The following is a 13678-nucleotide window of genomic DNA, read 5'->3' on the forward strand; positions in this document are numbered from 1 at the left end:
ATGGATTTCATCACGGGATTACCTAAAACACCGACGGGATGCGATACCATCTGGGTGATCGTTGACCGATTGACTAAGTCTGCACACTTCTTAGCGATTAAGGAATCGGACAAAATGGAAAGACTGACTCGCGTCTACATGAAGGAAGTAGCGTCTAGACACGGAGCGCCTGTCTCAATCATTTCTGATCGAGATTCTCGTTTCACTTCGCACTTTTGGAAGTCACTACAAAGCGCACTAGGTACCCGCCTGGATATGAGCACCTCATACCATCCTCAGACGGATGGGCAAAGTGAGCGCACTATTCAGACCTTGGAGGACATGTTGCGTGCATGCGTGTTGGATTTCGGAAAAAGTTGGGAACCTCACTTACCCTTGGTAGAGTTTTCGTATAATAACAGCTACCACGCAAGTATTAAAGCAGCGCCGTTTGAAGCGTTGTACGGACGAAAGTGTCGATCACCTCTCTGCTGGGCAGAGGTGGGTGACAGCCAAATCACTGGTCCAGAACTGGTACTTGAAACCTCTGAAAAGACTGTTCAAATCCGAAACCGCATGGCAGCAGCACGAGATCGCCAAAAGAGTTACGCTGACAAACGCCGAAAGCCACTTGAATTTCAAGTGAACGACCAAGTATTACTCAAAGTCTCACCTTGGAAAGGTGTGGTTCGCTTCGGGAAGCGAAACAAACTCAACCCACGATACGTTGGTCCCTACCGGATAACCGAGCGCATTGGTCCGGTGGCGTACCGACTGGATTTACCAACAGAACTCAGTGGCGTACACAATGTATTCCATGTATCAAACTTGAAGAAATGCCTATCCGATGAAACCCAAGCAGTCCCTTTGGACGAATTGCAGGTTGATGAACAGTTACGCTTCATTGAAGAACCAGTCGAAGTTTTGGATTGGGAAACAAAAACGCTTAAGCACAGCAAAATTCCAATCGTTAAGGTTCATTGGAACTCAAGACGTGGACCGGAGTTCACGTGGGAACGCGAGGATCAAATGATGAAAAAGTGTCCTCACCTTTTTGAAGGGCTGACCAAACACCGAAAACCGCGAAACCCGGCAAACCGTCAGAAATCACCGGAGGTATGAATTAAATTTCGGGACGAAATTTCTTTCTACTAGGGGATGATATGACAAACTGAAAATTTTTCTTACTTTTTCAGACACTCATCACGACTTGACTCAAATTTTCGGGACGAAAATTCTTTAACATGGGAATGATGTGACACTCGTCAATTTCAGGTTAACTCCGTTAACTCAAACTCCGTCAATTCAAACTTAAGATCACTGGATCTATAACGCACATCTCCTTACATTTAAAATAGAGTTTTAAATGACGCTTGACAATCACTACATGTGTAGTCTTTCGGGAATTGCACCGAAACGCAAACGAGTTACGCAAACCATTGGTGAATAAACGAAAAACGTCAAAACAATAATTATGTGATAATTATGTGTTAGACTTATGTGATAACATTGTATGAAACGTTAACTCAAGATGCAAACAAGTCAATTTAAGCTAGAAAAGTAATTATTAGAAGTTGAGGGGCCTGGATGTAACATGTTATTATTAATAATATTAATAAAACCCTAACCCCTCCCCCCTCTCTCTCTACCCGACGGCAGCCCCCCCTCCCCTCTCTTGCGATCAGCAGCCAACACACACACACATATCACCTTCGATTGATCGTATCTTTCATAATCGGAGCATCCTACACTCGTTTCTAAGCATCTCTCACGTTTCTCTTGGTTGTTTCTGCGTTTTTAAGGTATAAACATGAAACCCTAATTATTGGATATCATGTATTAAGTGTTTTATGATTGATTAGTGCTAGAGGATGATTGATTATGTGTTAGTGATTGATATTGATGATCATATGTGGTTTTAAACGGTGAAAGATCTTTAAATCATTGATTGTTTGTAAACCCTAGAGGGTTACTACTGATTTCTATGATTAATTATGTGTATTACATGTGTTGAGTTATGTCGTATGCTTAGGATGCATGTTAGATGATTGTTTGTGCTTGCTGAGTTTTGACAGCAGTGATTGTAAAACTTGAACGATGTGTAACTTGTTGAATATAAAAGCAAACTGAGCTAATTATGAGTCTACAAGGTAGTACTGTGAGTCTAGTTTTCAGAAAGTCCAACCACGCCTAATTTGGAGGTGTTTTGGTTGGTCAAACAATTTAAATGTGATTAAAGGTCAAAACTGGTACTGGACAGATTGTAAGTTATGTTTAGACAACTGTAACGAATTGTTAATGTGGAAATTGGTTAAGGTTGTTAACACTACAGGTTGCTATGTTGAGTCTAGTTTCTATAAAGTCTAAGTTTGTAATTTTTGGACGAGTAAAAGTTAATCTTTATGATTTTACAAAACTGAAGTGCAAATCTGAGTTGTGAGACCTGCTGTTAAGTTGTTTTGTAATTAGCATATCTCATGAACTACAAGACCAAATGGGTTGGTTCCACTTCTGGAAGTTAACTTGTTGAGTTAAGAACCTAACCCAATTGGTCTTGTATAAATTAGATTTTTCACTTAACGGGAATAACAAATAACATTCTGTTGCGCATGAATTTGACTGTTGTGAGTTTGCTGTAATGTTTTGATCATTATGAGAAATCTATGTTGAATAAAAATACAATAAAATATGTTCTGAAACCCAACACATGTATGTTTCTGATTTTTGGTGAATTAATTGTGATACTATGATCTGTTGAATAGAGTAGTCTTTCAAGTAGAATTCTGTCTTGATGAAACTAGCTGCTGAACTTTGTGAAAATACATGAAACGTGTTAATTGCTAGATAATTGTTATGTTTTGACCAATTTGCCTTGCGGGGAGTAATTGCTAGTAATGTACACTATTAATACTTGACACGTAAATAATTTTTCACAACATGTAATGTTTCACAAACGTGCTTGTAAGTCACACACGAGTCACAAACGAAACACGAAACGTATCTTGTGCATAGGTATTATGTGCCGAGTCTAGAGACTCGATAATAGTTCCGACTCTTAGAAAATCTCCTTGTTGTTATAGAACGCTAGTGAGAGTTTTCTGTGACGCGCATCACTTGGGTGACTTGTTTTTGGGAATTCTTCGCAAACAGTGAGTTTCACTTTCCCCATTTAAATTTTTTTAAACGCTTTTCACTTGGGGGAGATAACATACTCCGAAACGCTTTTAGATTTTGTTATGAAATTATATATCACTTGTAAAGGCTAAGTGGCAAACGAAACAATTGAAGTCCTACACATCGAACCGTTTAGTATTGGAAAATAGCGAGTCACTGTTGAGTAGTACTACTGGGTTTGACAAACCCCACCCAATGCTAAGCTTGACTGGAGGTCGAGTGGGTGTAATTTTGGCTAACACATTACCATGGTCGGGATAGACCTGGTGGCAAGGCACATGATAAACAGTCAGCTTCGGTGTCGAACACTTAGTAATACTTGTTTTATAGGCTAGCTACCTATAGATATATAATTGATTTAACACTATCTGGTAACGCTAAACGCTAAACGCTTTATTATACATAAACTTGTGAACTCACCAACCTCGTGTTGACACTTTTAGTATGTTATTCTCAGGTAGCCGAGGCGGGCGCGCGGTATAGGATCATGCATTACTTTGAACACTATTGATTATGCAAACTTGTTTTAAACTGTTACTATGTGGGTTTTTTAGTCGTCCTACGTGGCGCAACACTTGGTTTATGTTTTTACGCTTCCGCACTTATTTTCACTTAAATGTTTTTATGGTTTGATTATAACTAATGATTCCGATCCTGTTAGTTCACACCCTCTGACGGTAAAACTCCGTTAGTGGATTTTAAGGGTGTGAAAGATTGGTATCAGAGCCAGGTTATAGCGAACTAGAAATTGCATGCATACTAGACTATAACCGCAACGACCCATTAGTTATAATTATACGCACTGCATATATAGTTTGTGTAGTCTTTCGTTATCTCTATCTCTATACCTTATTCACTCATGCGCACGCATACACGACTTACCTGTAGGGATGTCGACGCTACCATCATCATCATCCGAACAGATGACTCATGCGCATGGAAAGGAACCGCAGTTACCTACCTCGTCGCCACCCCCGAGTAGTCCCGAAACTAGAAGCCCCTGCACCGAAGAGGTATCGCTTATCCGGAGGCATGTACGAAGACGAAGTTAGCTGGGATTGGTACCCGAATATGATCAGGCGTATGGTCTATCGCGAACAAGTTCCCCCACTACCTCACCCGAATCGTCCTGCTTACCCCAACACCCTACTACCCATAACTGAACCTGTAGAACGTGTTCTCGCAGCTGTTGTTTCTTGTTTGGAGCATGACGTTGGTTTTATGCGCTATACGAGAGCGAACGTTTCCGGACTGTTAAAAGATGGAACCGAAACTAAGGAGGAAATTTCCCGCCTGACAGCGGCTATGAAGGAAATGCAAGAGGCTAGTGATCAACAGATGAAGATTATGAGAAAAATGCAAGCCGAGATGATAGACTTGCAAGAGCAACTCCAAGTGGCAAGGACCCGGACCGAGATAGCTTTAGAGCGTTGGATGTCTTGCAAATGCAAATTGCTCAGAACGCAGCGGAACCTGAGGCAGAACCTGAGGAAGATACTGAAGAGGAACCTGATGAGGAACCCTAATTCTGTCGCTGCTCAGGAGACTCAGGCGGGCAAGACGAGCCAGTTTAGACAGGAGCTCAGGCGGTGTTTAATTGTAGGTGTTAATTGGCGATGGTGTTCGTTCATGGTCACAATCGACGACCACCAACAGAAGTGGGGAGCGTGGTGTATGGTAACAAGTAGTCGATTATCTGGTAACCTTAGCAAGCTTTGGGAGCCATAGTCAGTCATACTCAACCAGATTAATTGTTGTGATACCGAAAGGAGCCACAAATGTTCAAGCTTAACATTGACATGTCAATATATACTGCTGTTGGTGCAGTATATATTCCTACAATTGGTATCAGAGCATTTGCTCGATTGTGTGGTTCGGGATATTCACGCGGGTGTAGAAATCGTCCCGTTTCGACTATTCGCGGGACGTGTTTTCTGTGTTTTTGATCATTCTTACCTCCTACCATCGTGTTCAAGCCTTTACACCGTCAAAAACCTCGTTAAAATCCGATTTACAGATCTGCAGAAACTTCGTGTTCATCAGGCGAAGTTGCCGTCACTGTTCGTAGGGTTTCGGCGAAGATATAAGGTTAAGCGAAGTTATCCACAACTTCGCCTACCTTCTCAAGTTCGCCTAATTCAAGTGAAGTTCTCTACAACTTCGCCTACCTCTTAAGTTCGCTTACCTCAAGCGAAGTTAAGAATCAGCGAAGTTAATCAGCAGTGTTATCAGCGAAGTTCTTCAGCGAAGTTCTCTACAACTTCGCCTACTTCAAGCGAAGTTATCCGTAACTTCGCCTACAGTACTTTAATATAAAAAAAAAAACTCTTAATTTTTCAGGTTTCTTACTTTTCGAGAAGATGTCGTCGATCAACATCTCTGAGTTAGTGAAGATGGAAGTTGAAGCAGGGTCAGCTACCAAGGCCCCAAGATTGCTGAAGGGAACCGATTTCTTTGCGTGGAAGGATCGGTTCATACAATACGTCAAATACCAGGATGCGAAGATGTGGGTATGCATCCAGGATGGTTATATTCCACCAGTTATGGAGTATGAAGGACGTGATCAAATTAAAAAGTATAGTAAAATGGAAGAAGAAGAGAAAAAGATGTATGAGGCCGAGAGCAAGGCTCATGCTGCTATTACTATGGCTCTTCCACAAGAAATCCTTCATACGTTCAGAAAGTATACGTCAGCAAGAGAGCTTTGGGAAGCTCTTGAGAACATATTTGAAGGGAATGTAGGAATCCGTGCTTCAAAGATAAAATTGCTCAAAACCCAGTTCTCAGTCTTCAAGTATTTGAAGAATGAATCCTTAGATGATATTATCACTCGATATTACCATCTGATGACTGAATTGAGCAACTACTCTATTTCCTACCGAGAAGAAGAAATAGTTGAGAAGCTTCTAGATGCTCTCCCACCAAAATGGGAGATGTACACTGTGCTGATGAGGGAAGACAAAGACTTTCCCACATATGATCTAGAAACGACAGTCAACAAGCTCAGAACCTTTGAGCTTAACATGGTCAGGAAAGAGACACCTATGGATCAGGTTCAAGATCCAGGTATGTATGGAGCTAAAGTCAACACTAGCTCAGGATCGAAGACTGAATCTGCTGCCTACTACACAAAGGGAGAGTCGGGCCCCAACTCATCACATGAGGGGCATGTGTCAGTTAACACAAATGGGGATGTTTGCTATGTAGCAGCTGGATCGAGTGGTTCTCAACCCCAGGTAAGCAAGAGTAGTTGCTCCCCAAGTTCTACCAGCAACAACTACTCCAAGATGCCTATGAGTGTCAAGTCTGCTGAAGAGCAGTTTGGTCTCTATGCTTCTTTCATTGCTTCCTATGAGAACTACATTCAAGGGAAGGTTATTGATCCAGCTATGTTGGATGAAGATTACGATCAGATTGATGCTGACGATATGGAAGAAATGGATTTACAATGGCAAATGGCCATGATCGTGAGAAGAGTAAAGAGGTTTATGAGAAAGACGGGAAGGAAGTTTGTCGGTGGAAAGCCGGGGTTTGACAAGGCAAAGGTGAGATGCTACAATTGTCAACAAAACGGTCACTTTGCAAAAGAATGCAGGAATGAGCGTGTGGAACGAAGTCAGGGTAGGTCTCCACAGTAAAGTGAGGGTAGAAAATATTATAGTGCCATGATGTCCAGAGAAGATGGTGAATACAACTGGAACCTGCTGTCTAAAGAAACTTTTGAGCAGGCAAATTTGGCAAAGGTAGAAACTGAAGAAAGTGAGAAGGTTACCGGAGAGGAAAAAGCTCTTATGGCAGACGTTAAAGACCAGCTCTCCGAGGTATGTTCTAAACTTACATGCTCTAAATGTGAAAACTTGTCTGAGCAATTAGCAACTATAACCGATCAGTATGTTAGGTTGGATGCTGAATTTAAAACCTTAAAAGAAGATCATCACTTTATTAAATCAAGAGAAAATAATTATAAAATTAAAATAAAAGCTTGTGAAAAAGATGTTAAAAGTTTAAAAACAAAACTTGCTGAAAAAATTGAAGTGATTGATTTAAGTTATGAAGTTTTGGAAGAAAAGACCAAACTAATTGCTTAGAGAGAAAAACAGATTGCTGACCACCAGGTGAAAGTGGTGGAACTGAATCGAAAACTGGAGCAGTTCAGAAATTCTTCTGCTATTCTTGATCACCTTGTTAGTGATCAAGGTTCTTCTGCTAAGAGAGGAGGAATCGGTTATCATGAGGTTCCACCACCGTACAATCACAATTACACTTTTAACCCTAGTGTTCAGAAATCTGTTGACTTTGAGGTTGCTCAGACAGTGCCAATTAAAGTAACTGTTAAAGAACCAAATGTTAGTAGAGGCGAAACAAGTTCGCCTGTTTCAAGTATTGAAAATTCTGATCAAAGTCCAGTCTCGTCAGATTCGGATAAGTCATCCGAGTCTGGTAAGGCAAAAGAGGAGGTTGTGTTACCCAAGAGTGGAGAAAAAGGTAAAACAAATAAAAGGAGTACTCCACTAAACCCGTACGTCCCACCATATGTGAGACGAGCGGGGGTAATATAGCCTCGACATCTAAAACACTGGTTGATAAAAAGGTTGAGCATAGGTGTTGTTTTAGATGTAATCAATTAGGACATCTTGTTGCAAATTGCCCTCTGAAGCAGCGATTCAGAGGTGTAAGGCCTACTAAAGCTGAGAATAAACCTAATAGTAATTATCATGCTGCTAAAATTGAAAACCACTTAATATTCAAAAATGTGACTAATTCAGGTTTTCATAGAAACAAATCTCAGTTTTACACTGCTTATAACCAAACCACAAGCTATAATTCATTCAATTCACAAAGGTTTGGTAGGCCTCACTATCAACCTTCAATGAGATATCCTAATGGGACTTATAGGAATTACCGAGATACTAACTTTGGAAAGCCAAAGTTTGGGATGTATAGATCCAAGACCAATTGGTCTTGGGTCCCTAAATTCTAATCTTTTGCTTTATTGTGCAGGAACAGTTGAACAGGGCTGCCAACAATCTTTGGGTTGTAGATAGCTGCTGTTCCCGGCACATGACGGGTAACAAATACTTGTTACACGATTTGAAACCTGTTCAAGGAGGGAGAGTAAGCTTTGCCGGTGAAAGTGGTGGCAAGATTACTGGAATGGGAACGGTGTCAAACGGAAAGATGACTTTGGAGAAGGTTAACTTTGTAGAAGAATTGAAGCACAATCTGCTGAGTGTGTCGCAGATCTGTGATTTGGAGTACACCGTTCATTTTACAAAGAATGAGGCGATTGTGTTGAAACCTGGTTTTCAGATACCAGAGGAGTGGATTGTGATGAAGGCTCCACGTGAAAGAAATACATATATTATGGATATGAGATCAACTGAAATGGCCACGGCAGAATCATGCCTTATGACAAAAGCAAGTGAATCAGAGTCCGAATTGTGGCATAGGAGAATGGGGCACATTCATCTTCGGAAGATGAACCACATTGTCAGGAATGGACTTGTGCTGGGCGTTCCCTTGAAGAATTTCAATTTTGAAGATAAATGTATAGCGTGCAAGAAGGGAAAGCAGCACAAGAAATCCCATCTCACTAAGAAAGTCAATTCAATTGCCAGTACTCTGGAGTTGCTTCACATGGATCTCTTCGGTCCCGTGAATGCAAAAAGTCTAGAAGGAACTTCTTATTGCTTGGTGATCACTGATGACTACTCACGATATTCGTGGGTGTATTTCCTGAAATCAAAAGACGAAACGGCTCAGATGGTGAAGAATTTGATTACCAAAGTTGAGAACGTTATGGATAAAAGGGTTAAGTTCATCAGGAGTGACAATGGAACGGAGTTCAAGAATTTTGAGATGGAGATCTTCTGCCTTCAGAGAGGGATTGAACACCAATACAGCGCTCCGTATACACCGCAACAGAATGGAGTGGCTGAAAGGAAGAATAGAACATTAATTGAAGGAGCCAGAACTATGCTGGCTGATTCGAAGCTTCCTGTGGTGTTTTGGGCTGAAGCTGTTGCAACAGCCTGTTATGTTCTGAATAGAGTCTTAACTGTTAAAAGACTTGGTAAAACGTGTTATGAGCTTATGCATGGGAGAAAGCCCAACTTGAGTGGTCTTGAACCATTCGGGTCCCCTTGTTCGATTTTGAAGACAAATTCTAAATTTGGTGAAGTAGCCGATAAAGGAATCTTAGTCGGTTATGTTGTTGGGACTCCCAACATATGTGTCTTCAATACATCGACCAGCAAGGTTGAGGTGGTGTGTAACACCGATATCACAAGTTACCAACCGCCAAAAACTAGCAACGGACCTACTGAGTTTTTCGACTATGTTAAACTTTTTAAGTCTTTTAACATACCGTATTTGGATATTGCTGAAGAAGAAGAGAGAGTTGCTACGAAGATGATCCTTGATGAGGAAGAAAACCTATTACAAAGACAGCTGATCGATAAATGTCAACCTTCCTCATCAAATGCTATCGATACCCCTGCTACCTCGACTGAAGAAGAATTTTTCAATCCATTTCACTCTCAGCATGATACAACCATTGACGAGCTCTCTTCTAACTTGGAAGACAATTTGCATGTCGGTTCTGTTCCGACCACGAGAATTCATAAAGATCACCCTTTGGAGAATGTGATTGGTGATGTGTCCTCCGGTGTACAAACAAGACGTAGCTTGAATGAGCACACCTGTGTTTACACAAGCATCAAGGAGACAGGGATAATCAACGAATGCTTGTACACCTGCTTTATCAGCCAGATTGAGCCGAAGAATTATCAAATGGCTTTAAAGGACAGCTCGTGGGTCGAAGCCATGCAAGAAGAGTTGGCTCAGTTCAAGAAAATCGAAGTATGGGATTTGGTTGAAAAACCGAATAATGTGCATGCGATAGGCACAAAATGGGTGTTTAAGTGCAAGAGAGATGAGAAAGGGAATATCATAAGAAACAAGGCGAGGCTAGTCGTTAAAGGTTTTAATCAACAAGATGGGATTGATTATAATGAAGTGTTCGCTCCTGTCGCAAGGTTGGAAGCCATTAGATTGTTTTTGGCGTTCGCTGCTTATAAGAAAATGAAGGTATTTCAGTTGGATGTGAAGAGTGCGTTTCAGAATGGGAAAGTTGATGAGGTTGTATATGTTGAGCAGCCTCCGGGTTTTCCTGACCCAGACTTTCCAGACCACGTGTACAAGTTAAGCAAGGCATTGTATGGACTACATCAGGCACCTCGTGCCTGGTACTCAACTTTATCAGACTACTTGCTTGAAAATGGGTTTGAAAGAGGGAAAATTGATAGCACGTTGTTCGTTAAGAGAGAAGGAAGCGACTTCCTGCTGGTGCAAGTCTACGTGGATGACATTATATTTGCTGCATCAAAAGTCTCCATGTGTCAGGAGTTTGAGGACGTCATGAAGAAAAGGTTTGAAATGAGTGCTATGGGTGAACTAACTTTCTTTTTAGGATTGCAGGTTGATCAGAAGAAGGATGGGATGTTCATTCATCAGACCAAGTATGTCCATGATGTGCTCAAACGCTTCAAGATGGAGGACAGCACTCCATTCGACACTCCAATCTGCGTCAATCACAAATTGGGTGCTGAGTCAGACGGTGATGCAGATGTGGACCCAACTCAGTATCGGGCTATTATAGGTTCTTTAATGTACTTAACTGCTTCTAGGCCTGATATAATGTTTGTTGTTTGTCTTTGTGCTCGTTTTCAGGCAAACCCAAAGGAATCTCACATGAAGGGTGTGAAGAGGATCTTGCGGTATCTCAAGGGCAAACCGAAGCTGGGGTTGTGGTACCCGAGAGGAGGAGACTTGGAGCTAGTCGCTTACACAGATTCTGATTATGGAGGGTGCAATCAGAGTCGGAAGTCAACAACTAGAGGATGTCAGTTTCTTGGTGGCAGATTGGTGTCGTGGCAATGCAAGAAACAGACTTCGGTCGCAATTTCAACCTGTGAAGCAGAATACATGGCAGCATCCAACTGCTGCTCCCAGGTTCTTTGGATTCAACAACAATTGCGCGACTATGGTCTGAATTTCTTACTTACACCTATTTGCATTGATAACACAGCTGCTATCTCAGTAACTAACAATCCCATGAAACATAGTAAAACTAAACATATTGACATACGTCATCATTTTATACGGGATTGTGCTGAGAAGAAACTGATTTTGCTTGAAAAGGTGGATACGCTTGATAATTTCGCTGATCTTTATACTAAAGCGTTTGACAAAACAAGATTTCAAAACCTTATCGAGCTGAATGGGATGATCAATCCCGAGTAACCATGCTTTTCTTGTTATATTTAAAAAAAAAACGTCACTATCGCTTAAAATATGTCGGTTACCTCAGTTTGAAGGATTTGTCTTCGAATTTGTTTTGGTCCTCATTTTCCTTCAGAGGTGGTGGCACGGTTTGTAGAGTCGAAGGTCGTCGCAACTGCAGGGTTGTCGGTCACAAAATTGGTTAAGGTTGTTAACACTACAGGTTGCTATGTTGAGTCTAGTTTCTATAAAGTCTAAGTTTGTAATTTTTGGACGAGTAAAAGTTAATCTTTATGATTTTACAAAACTGAAGTGCAAATCTGAGTTGTGAGACCTGCTGTTAAGTTGTTTTGTAATTAGCATATCTCATGAACTACAAGACCAAATGGGTGTTCCACTTCTGGAAGTTAACTTGTTGAGTTAAGAACCAAACCCAATTGGTCTTGTATAAATTAGATTTTTCACTTAACGGGAATAACAAATAACATTCTGTTGCGCATGAATTTGACTGTTGTGAGTTTGCTGTAATTTTTTGATCATTATGAGAAATCTATGTGGAATAAAAATACAATAAAATATGTTCTGAAACCCAACACATGTATGTTTCTGTGACGATTTTTGGTGAATTAATTGTGATACTATGATCTGTTGAATAGAGTAGTCTTTCAAGTAGAATTCTGTCTTGATGAAACTAGCTGCTGAACTTTGTGAAAATACATGAAACGTGTTAATTGCTAGATAATTGTTATGTTTTGACCAATTTGCCCTTGCGGGGAGTAATTGCTAGTAATGTACACTATTAATACTTGACACGTAAATAATTGTTCACAACATGTAACGTATCACAAACGTGCTTGTAAGTCACACACGAGACACAAACGAAACACGAAACGTATCTTGTGCATAGGTATTATGTGCCGAGTCTAGAGACTCGATAATAGTTCCGACTCTTAGAAAATTTCCTTGTTGTTATAGAACGCTAGTGAGAGTTTTCTGTGACGCGCATCACTTGGGTGACTTGTTTTTGGGAATTCTTCGCAAACAGTGAGTTTCACTTTCCCCTTTTAAATTTTTTTAAACGCTTTTCACTTGGGGGAGATAACATACTCCGAAACGCTTTTAGATTTTGTTATGAAATTATATATCACTTGTAAAGGTTAAGTGGCAAACGAAACAATTGAAGTCCTACACATCGAACTGTTTAGTATTGGAAAATAGCGAGTCACTGTTGAGTAGTACTACTGGGTTTGACAAACCCCACCCAACGCTAAGCTCGACTGGAGGTCGAGTGGGTGTAATTTTGGCTAACACATTACCATGGTCGGGATAGACCTGGTGGCAAGGCACATGATAAACAGTCAGCTTCGGTGTTGAACACTTAGTAATACTTGTTTTATAGGCTAGCTACCTATAGATATATAATTGATTTAACACTATCTGGTAACGCTAAACGCAAAACGCTAAACGCAAAACGCAAAACGCTTTATTATACATAAACTTATGAACTCACCAACCTCGTGTTGACACTTTTAGTATGTTATTCTCAGGTAACCGAGGCGGGCGCGCGGTATAGGATCATGCATTACTTTGAACACTATTGATTATGCAAACTTGTTTTAAACTGTTACTATGTGGGTTTTTAAGTCGTCCTACGTGGCGCAACACTTGGTTTATGTTTTTACGCTTCCGCACTTATTTTCACTTAAATGTTTTTATGGTTTGATTATAACTAATGATTCCGATCCTGTTAGTTCACACCCTCTGGACGGTAAAACTTTGTTAGTGGATTTTGAGGGTGTGACAATGTGATTTAGAACTTGTCGCAATTATTCATTTCAAGACCGCATGAAGCGTTGTATAAAGAAGAAAGTAATATCTACACAATTCCATCAAACCCATTAACAAATTACAAAACCCAAAAATCCGATCACCTTATCCACTTTCACCGGTAAAATACAAAATTGGTCTTTTATCGGCAGACCCTAAAGAACTGGAAATGCATTCTTTCGATTTCAATTTACTTTGCTGCATACACTTCACAAAACCTAAGTTGCCTCCAGAACTTAGGGAGAGAATCTTTCTTTTTAGCAATGAGATGAGAAAAAGTGGCGCCAAAACGAACAAAGGACACCATTCTGTGGAATTTCCAAAAACGCAATGAAGAGAAGATCAAAAAGATATGAACGATGTTTAGGTTGCGGAAACTGGTCCCACGAAGGAAGATGTAGAAAAAGTCAAACTC

Source organism: Bidens hawaiensis, unplaced genomic scaffold, assembly GCF_021521415.1.
Source record: "Bidens hawaiensis isolate Kalapana, Puna unplaced genomic scaffold, B.hawaiensis_p1.1 tig00035103_1, whole genome shotgun sequence".
Classification (NCBI taxonomy): domain Eukaryota; kingdom Viridiplantae; phylum Streptophyta; class Magnoliopsida; order Asterales; family Asteraceae; genus Bidens; species Bidens hawaiensis.